General features: G+C 37.5%; 1 protein-coding gene across 3 annotated transcripts in view; it reads right to left on the reverse strand.

The window, feature by feature from the left end:
• Positions 1-13,206, reverse strand: part of MAP3K13 (mitogen-activated protein kinase kinase kinase 13) — a 164,077-nt gene that overhangs the window by 75,295 nt on the left and 75,576 nt on the right. Inside the window, exon 1 of one of the 3 annotated variants that reach the window (XM_058556171.1) lies at positions 8,483-8,740. The exons of the other annotated variants lie outside the window; for them this stretch is intronic. The gene's annotated coding sequence lies outside the window, so the exon portion shown is untranslated. Of the gene's footprint in view, positions 1-8,482; positions 8,741-13,206 lie in introns of those variants that run through there. 3 annotated transcript variants of the gene reach the window in all.

Consider the following 13,206-nt stretch of genomic DNA (forward strand, 5'->3'; position numbering starts at 1 on the left):
TTAATAAGAAGGTTCTCTTGGTCATTCTTTAGTTTCCAGACTCAGTCCAAGGCTTTTAGAATCTGGGTGGCTAGCTGTTCTTTGTTTTTAAAACCATTCCATGGCCTTTTAAATAGTTAGCAGGAACAAAACAAAGGCTATTTATAAAACAATCTGTGGCAAAAGCAGTTTGACTCAAAAAAAGCCAGTATCAAACGTATCAGACTCAGTTAAAAGAAATCCTTATCAATGTAGATAACCTTTTGATCAAAGCAGAGCAGGTGACCGGGAGTAAGTGCTGTTTCAGAGTGTTAGGGCAGAAGCCCTGATTTGGAGAAAAGATCATTACAGAAAATACAAAGGATTACGTGATTGTTTTTCTTTCTCAAAGAAATCTGGTCTCCAGTTCTCTGAGAATACTTAAGAATTAGATTAGAGCCTAGCTTTGATCATTAACACAACCATATAAAGCAAATGTTCAGTCATTTTTGATTAGACAAACAGATGGGCGGGGTTCTGCTCAAAAATGGCCAAAAATAGGAGGGGGTGGCTGAAGAAGGGGGAAGAGGGAGGGGGGACCTGGCAAAGTAGTAAAATTTCTTTTCAAATTGGCTCTTGAGCCCTAGCAGCTGCAATATCAGGTGGGTATTTCCCAGGAGTTTCTATGCTTAGCAAATATTTTAAATGAGTCTGTAATTGAGGTCTAGAAAGTAGTGACTGGATATATCCAAAGGTATGTTGCATCTCTTTCTTCTTAGTGTGCATATGTATTTGAATTTGTTATGTGAGAGGAAATAATCAGTGAGTAATTAGTAAAATGCTTAATATCACTTTAATCAAAAGATTTTTTCCCCCGGAAAAAGCAATCACGGCTCTGTATTTTGGTGGGCTTGATCTCACTAGTCTCAATTATCCATGGTTATCCATGCCTGCGGACAGCCTAATGTGTCCCATTACAAGCAGACAGAGCAGCTACTAGAAATGCAGGCACAGTGTCTCAGGGGGAATAAGAAGCCTCCTTGGGTTTATTTTGCAAATTGAGCCCTCCTTAGTAATAGCAACTGTGACAGCCCTCTTTAGGACTCTCTAAGAGATTTTTTTCAGTCTGGGTCCCAGATCCACTCTCTTTGGTTTAAGGTAGAAACTGCTGTCCTGGCAGCCACCTGCCTGTGGTGAGCCATCAGCTCAGCCCCAGTCGCCCTGGGCTCTGCCTCCCTTTTTTTCTATTACCTTTCTCCAGTCCTTTGTCTTTGCCTCTTTCCTAAGCCCTTCGCCCTCAATCAACTCATTCTTTCACTTCTCTGGGCTTTTTCGAACCCTGAATTTCACTAAAATGTCCTCCTAGTACTGCTCAATTCAACTATTACCCCCAGCCCAGGAATCTGATACAAATGAGCATACTGAAGACAATTATCATCTATCAGTGGGAACTACATGGTTTTTCCTTAAAAATTTTAAACAATTAAAATTGCACAGTTACTACACTTTCTCTCAGGGTTGCCCTGCAAAACAAGATTGCTTTTTTGCAAGATGTTTTCACAACACTGCTACACATATAAGTATTGTTACTGAATGGAACCACTATATGAAATTATTATAGCTGTTGGGACTAGACATTAGACCTTTCTGCTTGACTATTATACAAATAAGAAAGGGTATAAGAAAAATTCTAGACTGACGAAATGGACAAAAATGAAAAAGAAGCTTTCTATTTTGTAATTTTTAAAGTTTATCTTGTTTTTCTTGGACAAAATCTGTAAATTCAAAAACCATCACCCAACTTATTTGGAGAATTCTAAAAAGAATAATTTTTAAAAGCTAGCAACTCTCATACAAAATAACAAAATCTTATTTTCAAAGACTGGTTACCTCATTTATGGATTTAATGGGTCTTCTTTTACTTATTTATTGCAGTCTGTCATCCTTCATCATGCTTCAGCCTTTGTTAGATAATGATAGGAGGTAGTGAGAGATGGACAGAAAGAGCCAATATGATGAATTTTGCTTCTAAAGAGCACTAATAAAAGGCAGATCAAGGAAAAGGCTACAACACACAACCAAACTGAAGTTATTAGATGATCTGTTGCCACATCCCCCATTAGCTCAGGCCACCAATCACTAGTCTAATAGAAGCTCTCTCTCTTTTTTTTTTTTATAATTTTATTTATTCAGTTTTCCCCCAAAACCACAGTAGATAGTTGTATGTCATAGCTGCACATCCTTCTAGTTGCTGCATGTGGGACTCGGCCTCAGCATGGCTGGACAAGTGGTGTGTCTGTGCGTGCCTGGGATCCGAACCCGGGCCACCAGCAGCGGAGCCCACGCACTGAACCGCTAAGCCACGGGGCCGGCCCTAGAAGCTCTCTCTTGACTACAGAGAACAATGGCCAAGACAAATGATCTTTATAATGGGCATACCTAAACGTAGTAAGGTCAGATCTCATCAGGACTCTATTTCCTGCTTATGAGGAAGTCCCTGGGCAAATCTGAGAGGGATTTAACTACTCTCTGTCTTACCCAGATATCTCCATCTGAAACACTTCTGACACTTTCTCCTCTTCCTCAGCTGTAGCAGCATCCTGTGGGGGCTAACATTCTACAAAAGTACTATGAAAGAATTGGTATAAAGGTAGATTTTTAACCAGATTGTCTTAGAAATTGTCACTTGATGTTGGTAATAACCAGATTCCAAGAATTCAACAATGCTCAGTTAGAAAGGACATTTGAGATCAAAAAGAACAATTTCTTCATCTCATATGTTGAAACGAAAGCTGAGGAAGAATTTTTAAAAGCTGAGAGAATTGTCTTGCTACACATGACCTGAAACTGCTACATAGGCCCTTATAGTCTTAGTCCAATTTTTTTCCATTGCATCATTGTGCCTTACAGCAGGTAAAGAGAAAACATGTTGATTTTAGCCATTTTAATATAAGTAATCTTCTAGATAAAGAAAGAAGGCAGGTAAATGGTTGCATAATAAAACCCCATTATTACAAACTTTACACCAAGGGTTCCATTCACCCTCTGTTGAAGGTGGTGCATGTGAATCTCCTGCTCAAGTGTAAAAAGCAAAAGAAATTCAAGTGTCTCCAGTATTGCCTACACTGGTGGTTCTCTAGAACTAGAACACATCCCCCTCATTAACCATCACTCACTGTGCAGTGATTCTCAGTGGTGACGTTACGGAAGAACACCCCCACACACACATCCACACACATTCTTAGAAGGATCTATCCTAATAGGGCAAGCAAAGTTTGAAAAAGTTTCCCAAGTACCACCCTTGCCCTGGCCTCCACCCTGTGGAAAAATCACTAATCTAAAAAAATGGTATTCATATAGTAAACAAATATTTATGGAGTGTCTACTCTGTGCCAGGCATGGGGTATAAGTGGCGAACAAAAATTCACTTGGAGTTTTAGTACCTAGAAGAAGCTCTCTTTATATACCCAACTTGCCTGACTTGGTCAACCACCAACCCTCGGTCTGAAGGTTCCTTAATCTTTTTGAGGAATCGGTATCTGCACATACACCATACAATGAAAACCCCACCCCCAGCACTCTCTATTTCCCTCCCACTTTTATTTTTCTTCTTAACATTTATCACTGTCTAAACAAAATTTACTTATTCATTATGTCTTCCCCAATAAAATAAGCCCCTGAGAGGAAAGGAATTTTTGTCTGTTTTTTCCACTGCTGTGTACCTAGTACCTAGAACACATAGTAAATGCTCAATAAATATTTGTTGATTAAATGAATGCCAACACTTCTACACCTACCAATTTGATACATCCTCTTTTCTATCATAATCTCCTCACCATTCCCTTCAATCATTATCTCATGTCCAATGTATTGGCCCTCCATTCTCTTAGGATTTTTACTGCTGGCTACATCTAGGCAAACTATAGCTAGCCTGGGTTCCATGATTAGTTATCACATGATAATCTTCATTTACCCCCATCCTCTTATCTTCCACTGCACCTGCTGTACCAACACTTGACCCTATGTTACCCCATCATCCAACTTATCTTACTCTTTGTCCAGCCCAGAGTATTGCAAGAGAAGATCTTAGATTCATGCTGGACTGGACCAATAATATTTTTGGTAGGACTCAATGTTCAAAATCCATGGTATACAGAAGAATGAGAATGGGATTAAGAATTAGAGCCAGGCTTGAAAACTGGGCACGATGTGTACTACCTGGTGTCTTTGGCTGAGTCAGCAATCATTCTGAGCCTGTTTCTTCCTCTGTAAAATGGGAGTACTAGTACCTACTTCATATCATGAGGATTATATTTTAAAGGAAATAACACATGCAAAAACTCCTAGCAGATTTACAGGCAAGTAGAAGTTGCTTAATAAGTGTTAGTACCTTCTCTTCCTTTAACATATTTCATTAACCTCTGAGGATGCCCTCACTCTTTGAAAATGGCTAACTCCTACTTAGCAAGAAAATCCACGCTTTCTGGTATGAATCTTCTTAATTTTCCTCTCTTCCTTCCTTTCCATATCAGAATTCTATGTTTTCACTCATCCTCTCTCCAGATTCAGAAGTAGTGTGTCTCTTCTTTTCTAAGACTAACTATCCATGCCAATAGTTTTCAACCCTATTTGCACATTAGAATCATCTGGGGAGCTTTTTAAAAATGCAGATGTCTGGGCCCCACCACAGACCAATTAAATATGAATCTCAGGAGTCGGAAGCAGAGCATCAATATATTTTTTTAAGTTCCCTGGTAGGGTGCCAAGACAATTCAATGGGGGAAAGAACAGTCTTTTCAATAAATACACTGCAACTGGATATTTTCCTTCAAAGGAATGAAGTTGAACCCTTCCTAATACCATGCACAAAAGTTAACTCAAAATGGATCATAGACTTAAATGTAAGATCTAAAACTATAAAACTCTTAGAAGAAAACATAAGACTAAATCTTTATAACCTTGGGTTAGGCAATGCCTTTTTAGATGTAACACCAAAAGCACAAGCAACAACAACAAAAAATAGATAAATTGAACTGCATCATAATTAAAAAATTGGAGCTACAAACTATCATCAAGAAAGTGAAAGACAACCCACAGAATGAAAGAAAATGTTTGCAAACCATATATCTGATAAAGAACTTGTATCCAGAATATATAAATGGCTCAAACTCAATAATAAAAAGATAAATAACCTAATTTTTTAAAAATGCACAAAGGATCTGAATAGACATTTCTCCAAAGAAGAAATACAATAAACACATGAAAAGATGCTCAACATCACTAGCTATTAGGGAGATGTAAACCAAAACTACAATGAGATACCACTTCAAACTCACTAAGATGACTCTTATCAAAAAGATAGATATTAATAAGTGTTGAAGGGGATGTGGAGAAATTGTAACCCACATACATTGCTGGTGGGAATGTAAAATGGTGCAGCTGCTTTGGAAAACATTTTGGCATTTCCTGAAAATGTTAACATATAGTTTTCACATGACCCAGCAATTCCACTCCCAGGTACATATCAAGAGAAATAAAAACAGACAATTGCCCAAAAACTTGTACACAAATGTACATAGCAGCATTATTCATAACAGCCAAAAAGTGGAAACAACTCAAATGTCCATCAACTGATGAATAGATAAGTAAAATGTGACATATCTGTCCAAAGGAACATTATTTGGTAACGAAAAGTAACAAAGCATTAATATATGCTACAACATGGATGAACTGTGAAAACCTTACACTAAGTTAAAGAAGCTAGTAACAAAAGACGATATATTCTATGATTTCATTTATATGAAATGATCAGAAAAGGCAAATTATGTATAGAGAAAGTAGATTAGTGGTTGCCTAGGGGCTGGAGGTTGAGGACAAATCAGGAGTGACTGCTAATGTGTATGGGGTTTCTTTTCGTGATGAAAATGTTCTAAAATTGATTGTGGTGATGGTTGAACAACTCTATGAACATACTAAAAACCACTGAATAGGAAACAGAGAGAGAGAAAGAAAGTTCCCCAGGTAATTCTAATCTTAATGTTTATTTACAGAAACCAATTTCTGAACCACAACACTATAAGAGTATGGTATCTCACCTTCTAAATTCCTTAGGGGTAAAGACGGCATCTTCTAAATCTTTCTCTCCCCCATATCCTTAGGGAATCATAACCGACACAGAGCAGGAGTGGGATATCTTTTAAAGGACTTTTTTTTGTAAGTAAAAGAGTATTCTTGCTGAATGTTTTTTATTTTAATCAAAATTGCAAGAGTCAGGCTGCCACCTGGCAGAAATTGGTCATCTTGGCTATCTTGATTCATTTGAGCTCCCCAAGCAACTAATTCAGCTGTAGCACATGGAGAGAGGGGAGGCAGACAGTGCAAACCAAACTGACCGGTTCTGCCATTCAAAGTATGGTTCCTCTGTTGTATACCAGTGTATGTGGCCTCTGGCCCTTAGGAACCATTCTTTTGACAGCTCCCCAGGACATGGTTCTGGTTTGACTGACTTTGTTTACTAAATAAATTAATTCCTACTTCTGGAGTAGCTTCAATTTTTAAACAGAAAGCCATCTATTGACAGTCACTGATACACAGGATTTTATTGTTTGATATTAAACAATTAAGAGTTATTGTTTTTTTCCCTACAAGTACACTATACATGAAAATAAATATAATCTAGAATACAGCCACTCGGAGTGGGGAGTGAGGGCGATTCTATATCCACTCTGTGCCTTAAAGGGAGAGTTTTACTTTAGTAAATCCAAAGACTGTATTTCTTTCATGGAAATAAAGTTCTTTCTTGGCAAAATGTATATAAAAGACAGAGTCTGATGAACATGTCTTAAGATGAGTTTGATTATGTAAAGACATTTTTTTAAAAATCCTAAGAATTCAGTCTTTTGATCTGGCAGTGATCTGTTAGACTTCAATAATTTAAAATAACTTTGAAATTGCTACTTTCAACAAAGTCTCTGAAGGTACGCAAAAAGAGAAAATGCTGAAACAAGTCTAGATGTTTACAAATATAGGCAACTGTGTCATTTGTTCAACCCAGCAAATAAAAACTAGCAGAATATGAAACCATAGTTGTCTGAGTACAGGACAGATCTGGCTCAGAATCAGAAGTTTTCCCTTCTATCAGTCTAGTGAGTTCAAACGCATTCAGAAAAACAAAATGAGTGAGGGCAACGCCAAGATGAGACACAAAAGAACATTCTAAATCCTCAGGTAATTTTGAAATGAAATGAGTTTATAGTTGGAAGATTCATTAATAAGAATGATTCAAAAGATATCATTAGAGCCATGGTTTAGAAGTTTTGTTTCATGAGAAAAGATTATAATATGAAAATCTCAAACTAAGTATTGATTATACGAGGTAAACATGACAAGTCTGGGTGATAAGAAATAACAGACATTTTGCTTTCTCTCTCATTGGAAAGAACAAGATACATGCTGCAGACTAGAACATAAACTGCTCACAGTGAGGCAGTTGGAAAATGCTATTAGATTATTCGGGTTGAGGAGCTGCCCCAGGGGCAGAACATGTCACAATGTCACATCCCTCTCCTTTACTATCACAACTTTCACCAGAATAAACCAGAGCCTTGGAAAACAAATTCAACCACAAACACTAACTTTCTGTTAAAACTCCAAGAAAAGTATCAAACCACTTAATGCATGGAACATATTAGAACTTCTCCACGTTTCCCTAACACAGTGGAATAAACTACTTCCGTTGAAAGTTCATCTTAGAAAAATACTTGTGTGCATTTCTACACAATAAAATTATGGAATATATTAAGAAACCACTTCTTAGTTTTCATTAGGGGATATTAAAAAATGAGAATTTAAGGATAATTCTCCTTTTGCCTCTAGAGCAGGCTTTTAGGTTTTTGAAAATATAAATACAATGTACAGAGTGACATAAAGAGATACAAATAAGTATAAATACACCACTATAGCTCCCATAATAAAAGCTTTTGAACAAAACAGTTGGACAAGTATTCATCTTCCCCAAATTGCAATCCGAGATATTGACTGTTACACAATTAGGAGACAAAGGCAAGGTGAAGGGTGAGAAACAAGGGAAAGGAGGCAGAAAGGAAGACAAGTGCTTAGCAGGATAGAACCTGCTCTGTCTAGCTGGCCCGGCTTTCCCCTGTACCTTTCTGGTACCAGTTCTGGAGTTTTCCTCCAAAACAGTCCATATCATCTCTCAGAAAAATGCATCTCCCCTTAAGGAAAGCCAAGCCAGCATCTAGAGGTAACGTGCAGAACGATAAATGAAAAATGTCCACGTCTAGCAGGCAGACAGGCAAAGGAAAACCAGCTGTCAGTTTCAGAGTCTCCTAGCTGTAAGGAGGTTTCAGGTTTCTTTTTGCCTCTGTCTCTGTCTGTCTGTCTCTCTCACTGTGTCTCCCTCAATAATATCAGCTTTCTAATCACCTCAAATCACAAATACATTCTCCCTCTGTCCTGCAGAAATAAATGCTGATGAAACAGAAAAATAGAGTGAGATACTCACAACAATGAAGAATTCCTACACATGCTGTTCCATTTTCTTGCTTTAAAAAGATGGAAGGTTAATTTAAAAAGCCTTGCAGAATTAGAAAAATAAGGGGGAGGGGGATTCCACCCACACAATCCTCCAGCCCACTGCAAAGGAGCCCGAAGGCTTGCTGACGTCACAGATTCATGAATGGATATAAATTGGGCTGGTTTAGGATTCCGCACAGACTTCGCTGTGGTGTGTGCCATGAAAAAGAAAGGGTGGGTCCAGGGCAGACCCGGCCAATAGGCTTCAGGCAGTCATGGCCTGCCTTCTTTTAGAAGGAATCTGGTCACAGAATAAACAGAGCCCGCCAATCAGGCGTCTGCCACTGCCTTAAGACAGACTGGCGCTTGAGGAGTGCGTGCGTGCGTGCGTGCGTGTGTGTGTGTGTGTGTGTGTGTGTGTATGTTTCAAGCTGTGATAGTCATGAAAACATTATTATTGCTATTGAATGAGGGAATCAAAATAGAATTTCAGTGAAATCAATGCTACCAAAAATGCACATAGAAGAAATCACAATCTTTTATTCATTAGAGCTATTTTCTTTAAACCTTTTCTTGCTGTCCAGCAAGGTGCATGATCTGATGTGATAAAAACAAACCCAAGTCAGGGAAATAGTTTCTAAAACTGGTGACTAGTAGACATGTATGCCCTGCACACCAAGACTTGTAAAAGCAAAATACTACGGAAATAATAATGGGAATAATAACCTAGTGATTAAGGAAATACAAATATATAAGATAATATTACATAAATGTAATTGTTTTGTAGAACAATATCATCTTGTGACCTTTGTGATGCATCAAAAGGGGGTGTGGAAGAGTAATTTAATGCTACATTTAAATAAGGAAGGAACATTTCCTCATTGGTTTATTAAATTTCTGACATTCCATTAGGACACAGCTCCAAAAGAGCTGTTAATGATTCTTAGAGCAAATTTGGTTTTAGTAAGATGCCTTATTATTAACAGCAAAAACACCTGTATTAAATTCACCCAAAGAACTCATGATATTTTAAAAGATTTTCTAATTAAAAAAAATTTAACAGCTTTATTGAGGCATAATTGATATACAAAGAACTGCACATATTTAATGTGTACAATTTGATAAGCTTGGAGCTATGCAAACACCCATGATACCATCACCGCAGTCAAGGTAGTGGATATATCCAACATCTCCCAGAGTTTCTTGTGTTCCTTTGAGTTTTTTTTTTTTGGTTTTGTGGTAAGAACACTCAATATGAGATCTACCCTCCTAGCAAATTTTGAAGAGCACAATACAATATCGTATTGTTAACTACAGGCACCATGTTGTATTGCATATCTCTAGAATTTACTCATCTGGCATAATTGAAACTTTATACCCATTGAATAACAACTCCCCATTTCCCTCTGCACTAGCCCCTGGCAATCACTATTGTGTTCTCAGCTTCTATGAGTTTGACTATTTTAAATACCTCATGCAAGTGGAATCATGCAGTATTTGTCTTTTTGTGACTGGCTTATTTCACTTAGCATAATGTCCTCCAGGTTCATGGCAGGATTTCCTTTTTTTAAAACTGAATAATATTCCATTGTATGTATATGCCACATTTTCTTTATTCACTCATCTGTCAATGGACACTTGGGTTGTTTTCATATGTTGGCTATTGTGAACTGTGCTGTAATGAACATGGGAGTGCAGATATCTCTTCAACATCCTGATTTCAATTCTTTTGGCTATATACCCAGAAGTGGGATTGCTTGATCATATGGAAGTTATATTTTTAATTTGATGAGGACTTTCCTTACTGTTTTCCACAGCTGCTGTACCATTTTACATTCATACCAACAGGGTACAAAGGTTTCAATTTCTCCAAACCTTGCCATAACTTATCTTTTTAAAACTAATAGCCATCCTAGGAAGTATGAGGTGATATCTCATTGTAGTTTGATTTGTATTTCCCTAACAATTAACGATGTTGGGCACCTTTTCATATACTTATCGTTCATTTGTATGTCTTTGGAGAAATGTCTGTTCAAATCCTTTGCTCATTCTTGATATTGGTCTTGGCAATGATTTCTTAAAATCATACCAAAAGCACAGGCAACAAAAGCAGAAATAGACAAGTGGGACTACATAACATTAAAAAAGCTTCAATCAACAGAATGAAAAGGTAACCTACAGAATAAGAGAAAATATTTATAAACCATATATCTGATAAAGGGTTAATTTCCAAAATATATAAGCAATTCATACAACGTAATAGCAAAAAATAACTTGTGACATTTATTTACTCTTTGTTTTAAAATTTTTCAAAGTTACACAAAAGTGGAGATTAACATAATTTACTTGTCCTGTACCCCATCATTTCACTTCACAATTACCAATACTTTACTAATACTGATCGCAACTTTTTTGAACTTGGGAAATGGCCTCAAATCCTTGCAACTGGAATAATCATGGTTAATATAAGACCTTGGTTATGAGGTATCCAGTGACCAAGAACATTCTGAACAGAGATCTGCTCTCTCTCTCAATCAGAGAGAGAGAGTATTATTTGTACAGCTGAGAGAAGGAAAGTGATTGCCTATTTCTATGTAGTTATGGAGGGTTCAAATCTGACACTAGTAAGTATTGCACACTGCTTAGCTCATTTGGGGGGGAAAAAAACTTTCCAGAACTATTTTATACACAGCAAAGATGTTCAGTGTACTGTTCGATATACTTAAGCAACAGACCATTGTTGGCAAACAACATATTCAACAAATTCCTCTAAAGGAACTTATCACTAAGGAAAAGATAGACCAAAGAAGTTTACCGATGTAAGATGAAAGTGCTCAAGACCAATGCAGTACTGGTACCTTCCTAGTAGGCCTGAGTGCAGCACATTGGCTTATATCAATATATCCATGTACCAAGATTATTTTAGAAACCATAAATGGAAAGAAGATGAACAACATACATCTCTGTTTCTTTTAACAGCAATCAAAGCCAACCAGGATACACTAAAAGAATCATATTTATAAAAAATATTTTTTCTTCCAAAATAATACAGACTAACTAATAGAAAGAAGCAACTTCTTTGTGGAACATGTCAGTAAGATGGTCAAATTCATTATAGAAGCTAACGTGTTTGCTGTAAGCTTTGACAGCGACATCATTACTCAATAAGTCCACCAGGCATCAGGGCAGTCTCTGAAGCAATTCAACAGAACAGTCTATAAATGGTTCTAAATATTGTACAGCCACTAAGATGATGGCTTAATATGTAAGCTGGCAAATAAAAACTAGCTGGCTCTATAGACTTGCCATTTTAGTAAGATGAACTTGGTCTGGATTAGCATGCTTCACTGTACCACAGAAATATCAACTGGGCCAACAAAAATTTCTCCATGTCAAATATCACGGGAAATCATTGGGAAAATAAGTCGCGTCCCCAGATTACAGAAACCGTAAAGGTCATTCTTGGAGGAAGCCATTGTTTTTGGAAGAGAAGAAAAGTAGGGAGAGGGGGCCATGAAAAATGTACATTCAAGAGCAGCACTGCCTGAGAACTTCCTGCAATGTTGGAAATGTTCTATAATTTGCACTAATACAGAAGCCACATGTGGCTACTTAGCAGGTGAAATGCAGCTAGTGTGATTGAGGAACTGAATTTTAAATTTTATTTAACTTTAATTAATTTAAATTTAAAAATAGTCACATGTCACTGGTGGCTACTGTATGGGATAATGCAACTCTAGAGATATCAAGCCAAGTCCCATCATCCCAAGCAATTTTTAACTTCACCATGTGCGCACGCTAAGTGTGGAGGACTACAAAGCAATTATCAAGGTGAGTAAGCTCTTTTAAGAATCAAATGAATCTCTTCAAATTTCAATTATGACTGGAAAATAACTCTGGTCTTGTTTCCCAAGAAGATATTCAAACCTCATTATTAGGAAAAAAATATCAGAATAGAAGTTAAGATATAATTATTCTGCTATAAAAAGATGAGCTATTCTAGGATTTTTTTTGAGAAAAATTGTTTTTTTTACAGGAAAACAGGAAAAATGACTCATTTAAGCCAGAATCTAAGAGAAGTCCAAGGTATTACGATGCAATGGCAGTTTTTGTCAGAAATACCAGGAAAAAGAAAGAGTATAATGACCTCAGTGCTAATGCATGAGGACTCAGATTTCCTTCACAGGCATCAGTGTGTAGTGGTTAAAAACTAGTAAAGAGGTCTGGGTTCAAATCCTGACTCTGCCACTTATTAGCTACATAAGTTCAGATAAACCTGAATTTCAATTTTCTTATTATTAAATTGAGGATAATAATAGGCTATGCCTATTATGTGAAAGTTAAATAAAATAATAGAAGTCAAGATGGCGGCGTAAGCAGACTCTGAACTCACCTCCTCCCGCAGACACAGCCGATTTACAACTACTCTTGGAAAAATTACCCCGAGAGAGAGAACTGAAAACTGGATAAGAGGAACTCCTGCAACAAAGGACAATCCTAATCGAGGTGGAAGAGGCAGAAATTCACTTCTGGAGAGGAAAAACGCCACCTTCACAAGCTGCCAGTGTCACGGCCGCCCGGGAGCAGCCCACAGGTCCGCAGCCCTCCCTGGAGGAGTGGGGCCCTGAGCTGGGAGCGCCCCTCGCTGTAGGCATTTTGTGGACCCAGCACAATCCAGACGAGTGGCATAATATCTGACTTTGCCTGCTACTA

Source organism: Diceros bicornis, chromosome 15 (assembly GCF_020826845.1).
Source record: "Diceros bicornis minor isolate mBicDic1 chromosome 15, mDicBic1.mat.cur, whole genome shotgun sequence".
NCBI lineage: Eukaryota > Metazoa > Chordata > Mammalia > Perissodactyla > Rhinocerotidae > Diceros > Diceros bicornis.